Here is a 6144-nt window from a genome sequence, read left to right on the forward strand (position 1 = left end):
TTAGTTTTCTTTTTCTTTTCAAGTCTCTTTATGCTACCCCTTTCTCCGTTATTGGCTTCAAACTTTGATGTGCTGCTGCTCCTGTCTGCAATCTTGCAGAGTGCCGTTCCCATTTCCTCCCTAAACAGACGCAGCATCACCTGCTCCATGCGTCTACGTATTCATTAACCAAATAGTGTCTAGCATATTCTCGGCTTGTGGCGAATGGCCGATCACCTTGCCGTTCTTATCCCTTCGTTTTGTTTTTTCGGCATCTGATTTTTGAGAGGAGGATTGGCAGCGTTAAAGGTCGTCAGTTGAACAAGAGATTGTCACTTTTCGTCGGAAAGCTGAACTCAATTTGCATCAGGATGTTTTCAAACCAAACTCGTTTTGTTATGAAGGTCTCCCTTAAATGACGTGGCCTACTATCACGAGTTTGAAAGGCTTCTCGAATTATTAGACAAGTGCATCTCTTTCCTCCCCGCCGATGAATGACGCAATAACTACGCAAATACCTAATCCATTTATTACTCAATCCAAGTGGAAGCCATTTTTATTTTTTTTTTTATATTCTTCCTATTTAATTTTCCTCGTCGTTTACCTGTGCAATCGATAAATTGTCTCCTCCTCTCCCCCAGGAAAAAAGAGGCTTTTAATAAAACTTTTAAAGATAGCTCGTATAGAAAGAAAGAAAAAAAGGTATAGGTCATGGAAAATGAATGATGCGAAAAACATTTTTCATAGACTTTTTTGTTTGTTTTAAGGGCCGATCATCGGAAAACTTTCGACCGAGTTTCTATTAACAGACACTTTTATTATAGCTCGTAAAAGAAGACACAGACGAACAAAAAAAAAATGGCAACATCAGTGATAAGTGTAGAAAGCCATTAGATATAGTCAATCGATGATATTGGCAAATGTTACAACAGCCATCATGCGTTTAAATGTCAGCCATAAATCGACCGCTTTGGTTGAGTTCAAGGCCCATATCCCGTGGGCTGAATCAAAAAAGCCAGCAGTCGATATTAAATGTGAAGAACACGAGACGCTCAGCCAGTCCAACTCGATGTTTGCAAATAATGACCTTATCAGCGGAGAATGAAAGACCCGATCGAGATACTTTCAAGCGCCATCATCCATGAGGCCGAAAAACAACGACGACGATCAACTCTTGCCAACGGTTTCTATTTGACGTATCTGATTGAGAGTCATCATCGCAACATTTTTCGCTTCAGCTTTCGTGGCAAGTCCTTCAACTATTTCATTACGCACAATAACAATCGCCGTTATAGCGTGCAGTCCTCAACGCTCAACTCGTATAGCAGAGATAAAGTGGTCCAACTTTAATCGGCTGATATTTTATAAATTCGCATAAAAAAACAATAGCGGATAAGTACGTCTAATGATGGAACTTATTGAACTTTGTCGTCTCTTTGCAGCTTTAGAAAAAAAAGAATATCGAAAATGCAACTGTTGGGAGAAAGAAAAGTTGTGTACGTACCCGATGGACCCTAACAAAGTATTGACATTATCAAGGTAGGCAACTCATTTTTATTTTTATATTTAGTATTCTACCCATCTGCCTCAATTATGGTGAAAGATTCAACCGAAAAAAAGAAAAGACTAAAAGCTTTACTGGCTTTTTTTCGTTGCTCGCTGAACGCTGAGCGTCAGCTACTGATGGTCATCCTATTATTGAAATAATGATTGCGTAACAATGACGGTGGATTACGGCACAGTAGGGCGCACACATGACCATGGCCTAAATAGTGTAACGAAACAGTTGGGAAACAATGTTTCGTTGCTATCTGTTTTGTATTGATAAAACTATAGCGGACAAAGACGTATAGATGGAATCTCTATAATAATAAGCACGTGTGTAGTAGCCTACACACGTGATGAAAGTAAAGAAAGAAAAACGAAGAGGTAGACTACGGCATATTTTGTGCGGCTTTTAATGACGGGGTTTGTCTCTGCTCGCTCGTCTCTGTCTTTATAATCAAAAAACATTAGGGATTTGCGCCATCGACTTCTCAGACTTTTTGGCCGCTTTTTGCCGACTACAAGTCAATAGGTGTCGTGACCGGTGTTTTTATATACAGTGGAATCACCTGTCCAATTTAGTGCTGGTCAAGATGCGCACGGTCAGGATCGACTCTGGCGGATTATTAAACCCCCTTTTTCCAATACAGTCGGCACTATATAGTCGGCTATACACCAAATAAGATACGACTCTTGTATATATTCAAGTCTAATACGTGACGTAATTATAAGAAATGTCCGTTAGTTAGTCGGCCGACGTATAGCCGGCACAGGAATCGGTTCGTGTGCAAGGATCAGCCAAAGACGTTTCCCCGCCCCCACATATTGAATATTCCATACCTGTGTCGTCTAAATGGAGCCGTAACATTTAATTTGGGGATTTTTCGCGGCACGAAGGTTTTATTGGCAATTTAGCTCTGTTTATGGCTCGTATGTAGGCTATACTATATAGTATAGCCTATGTGTAGCCACATTCATTTATTGGGGCGCGTGGATTGAACGGTGGACCATTCCAAAATAGGGGGGATGTTTCCGTTTTCGCTGGCCGCAATTGCTGTTTCGTTACACCCCGTGTCGTGTGTCCACGGCAGCTCGAACGATCCGTCTAACTATACATACCGTGTTATTATTTTATATCCGTTGCGTTTATTGATCGCAATACATCCGTTCTGTATAGCGCATCGTGTAAGTACAGGACGAAGGCTATAGCGGCCCTCGCCGAGCGATGCAAGGTTGGCAGGCAGCAGTTGATGTGGACGGCAGCCGCTTTATAGTCTAAACTATGGGGACAGAGCTCAAGAGAAACTGTCACATCACGGACGCGACATTCGTGCTCGCAATAGTCACTCGAGATCTACTTAATCCTCGAACGTAAATAATATAACATCGGCATACTTATTGTCAACAACCTTGAACTGCGGCGAAACATGGCGCTCTATACAATGCCATCGCCAATAATTCCACATGTGTGGCATATATCAAACTGTGTTTGTATAGCCATCGCGTCTAACGTGCTTTATTCGCCTCACGCTCTCGCAGCAAGCAAAACGTACGACCCAATGTAAGGAAGCAAAAGGCAAAAGGAACAACGAAAAAAAAAATGAAAAACGAAAGAAAAAGGAGCAGCAGCTGACACGCATCGGGTTGATGCCACACGACCATCGATCGATCCGTGCGCTGCTGATGCGCTTGGACGAACACAAGATCCTTTCCTCTGTATATATCCTCTATGTGCTGCACGACGTCCCGATTCGAGTCCCGCAGGCTCGCGCTCTATCCCCCGCCTGTTTGTTTGTTTGTATAATGCACTGCAAAGACACTAAGGCCCCGCGATGGCGGACCCAGGCGACGACTGTTTGGGGAATAAGACGTTAATGAGGTACGTGCTTTTGGCTCTTGAAGAGGCTCCCAGATTACTCGGGCTTATATTTTTGTTGTCGACTTTATATTGTGTATCCGTACGCTACTTTATAGTGTACCCTTACGTCTTGCAACTGTCGACTCGACGAAAACGACGTACACTTTACTGATGTAGGTACAGTATAGGCGGTTCGAATGAATATCGCCTGGTAATAGCCTATTGACGAGTGTTTTCATGTGTACATCCCGAGTCGGAACGATGTTTAGAAAAGGCCTCACTGAGATTGAGAGCAGCTATAATACTGATTAATATTTCCCCGAAGAGTGCGACCGATGAGGGCTTCTATTAGACGGTGTAGGCCTCGCCTGCGTTTCGAGAAAATGTTCGTTTTGTTTAGCACCAGCATCGAGTGGCATGTGAAAAAGCGAACAAGTAGTTTTTATAATGGCATTAGAGATGAGCTTGTCAGACGACTCAAGTCGCTTTCATGTTCCTTTATTTATTCTCATTTCATTTTTCGACTTTTACATGTAAGAAGCTTGGCCTTTCGTTAGAGGATATGTTGATGCCTATTAATAGAAAATAATGGGACATAAGCAGACGATAAGGATCTTTGGTTGCCTAGGAACGGCGATGGTTTTTAGGAAAGAAGAAGCACTCGGACCCGAGTCGTCTGCTAAGATCAGCCATCATTATCGTAAGTCGTAACAATCAGTTGAAAGATCAAGGGAGATGCATAAGTCGGTGCTGCGTAGCAGTTCATTATGCAAAGCATTGTGATAACCGTGGCGTGTGTAGTGCACTTTCTCGTCACCTTATTACTTTAAGTGAATCATAAATAAAATGTATTCTGTTCCGGGACAGCCCAAGTGGGAAACTCACAAATCTCTGTTGCACAGCGTAGTCTAGCTGGACGTTTTGTTAGTTCAATGCAACAACGAATTGCAACTTCGTCATATATTATACAGAATGAAGCTATACGTCGTGTGAGACATAATTCTCTGGTTGACGGACACGGCAATCTGCCCAGCAAACAAGACATTTTTTGCTCTTGTGCAAACAATGGATGACAAAACTAAAATGCCTGAAAATACGATGCAACTGTCCCTTTGGCCCGTCATTCTGTTACATCTTCTTTCGTATTGGTGTTGTCAATCGAATTTTAGTCGTAAAAGAAAAGACAAATAAAATTCATCTTCCTAGACGAGAAATGTAAATTCTGGCAATAAAATGGAAGACGGAGCTATCGGGTGTGCGACATTCTGTTTTGAATATCGGAAAAGCCCAATGTAAAAAAGAAAATCCATTTTTTGTTTTATTGTCTTTTGCGGTTTAGTGTTTTCTTAGCTTTGACGCTGAAAAATTCTCTCCCTTCTTCTTGTTCAATCAATTGAATTGCAACTGTCTCGCCTGCACCGTTCGTTCTCTTCTTCTGTTCACGTTGCACGCCAAACGCGTTCCTCCCGCCTTTCGCTTTTCTTTTTCTTTTCTGCTAGAATTATTATTTACCGGTCCCGGCCACCATCTCGTTTGTTGTGGTGATCAAAGGGAAAATGCTAGGGCCCACCGTCATTTCAAATTCTGCCCTTCCGTTGTTCCCTCACTCTCTTTTGCTCTTTCCCGCTTCACTGTTAGAAACAGAACAAAAAACCTATAAATCAAAAGATCTAAACTGATTGCTTTTTTGAGCGAAAAAAATTAGAAGATAAAGAAGAAAATAATATAAAATAATAATGAAGAAAGAAAGGGTGGGCGCCACCTGGTGAATAAAATGGGTTTTGGCCGTTATTTCGATGAAGTCAGTCAAACGAGAAACACGATTATGTTGTTTTCAGTCTACGGATGATTCTTTGACTCCCTATCGATTTAATCAAAAATAAACTGATCAGGATTTTTCGTACTTGTTACGTAACGTCAGACAAAGATCAAACGTTCTTTCTGCTTATCGTTATGTGGTGGAGGGAAATGGACGTATACTTGATTGATGACATATACACCACAAGCAGACGAAACAATTAAAAATGGAACTGCTCATCCGTGAATACCATAGAACTACAATAAGTCACTGTACGGCAGAAATAAGGTTTCGATAAACAGATTTTATTAGAAACGAAGACCATTTCTTATTCAAAGAATATAGACATCCACTGTTTTCACGTAGAAACGTATAACTGAGGCGCCTAGAGCAAACGCTAAACCTATTGCGTTGGCCCTTTCCTTTAACCGGTTAAAATTGTTTCGATGTTGAATCGAGTCGTTTCCTAAGTCTCCTATTATTCCGACGATCCGGCAGCATAAAAAGAGGCTCAAACAGAAGTGCATTTTCTCACAGGCCATGTCAACGTTAAGTGGGCGAGTCGGGCTCCTCCTTCCTGGTAGGACTAGAAATATAGTGTCTGTTTTATTGAATTCCTGATGGACTACTAAGAACCTGAAACAGACGTTCTTTCGAATACATTGTTTTGTTCGAAAATCCTACCGTCTCTCTCTCTCTCGTGATCGCCAACTTCATCAGCTGTTTCTTTTTCTCTAATCAAAGGAAATCAAATCGGTTGCCATTTTTCAAAAACTATTTTTTATTTAAATATTTTATTTTTAATGTTCTCTCATTCTAAAAAAATAGAATTATTTACTTTGAAAGTACAAAAACAATTGATATTTGTTTATTAACTTTTATTTCCAGTTTTCTGGCAAAGAAAAAAAATTATCGGAGAATCGGCTGATTTGCATTTCGGCTCGATCGATTTTTAATGACTCAC

The 6144-nt window shown here is 41.0% G+C and overlaps 1 long non-coding RNA gene across 1 annotated transcript; it reads right to left on the minus strand.

Annotated features, from left to right (window-relative positions):
• Positions 1-5464: 5464 nt before the first annotated feature.
• Positions 5465-5913, minus strand: LOC116918780. The gene is made up of 2 exons (XR_004391645.2): positions 5817-5913; positions 5465-5757 (listed from the first exon to the last, which is right to left on the minus strand). It is a non-coding gene; the product is annotated as an uncharacterized LOC116918780 (long non-coding RNA).
• Between the last annotated feature and the right edge of the window lie 231 nt (positions 5914-6144).

This window comes from Daphnia magna, linkage group LG3, assembly GCF_020631705.1.
Source record: "Daphnia magna isolate NIES linkage group LG3, ASM2063170v1.1, whole genome shotgun sequence".
NCBI lineage: Eukaryota > Metazoa > Arthropoda > Branchiopoda > Diplostraca > Daphniidae > Daphnia > Daphnia magna.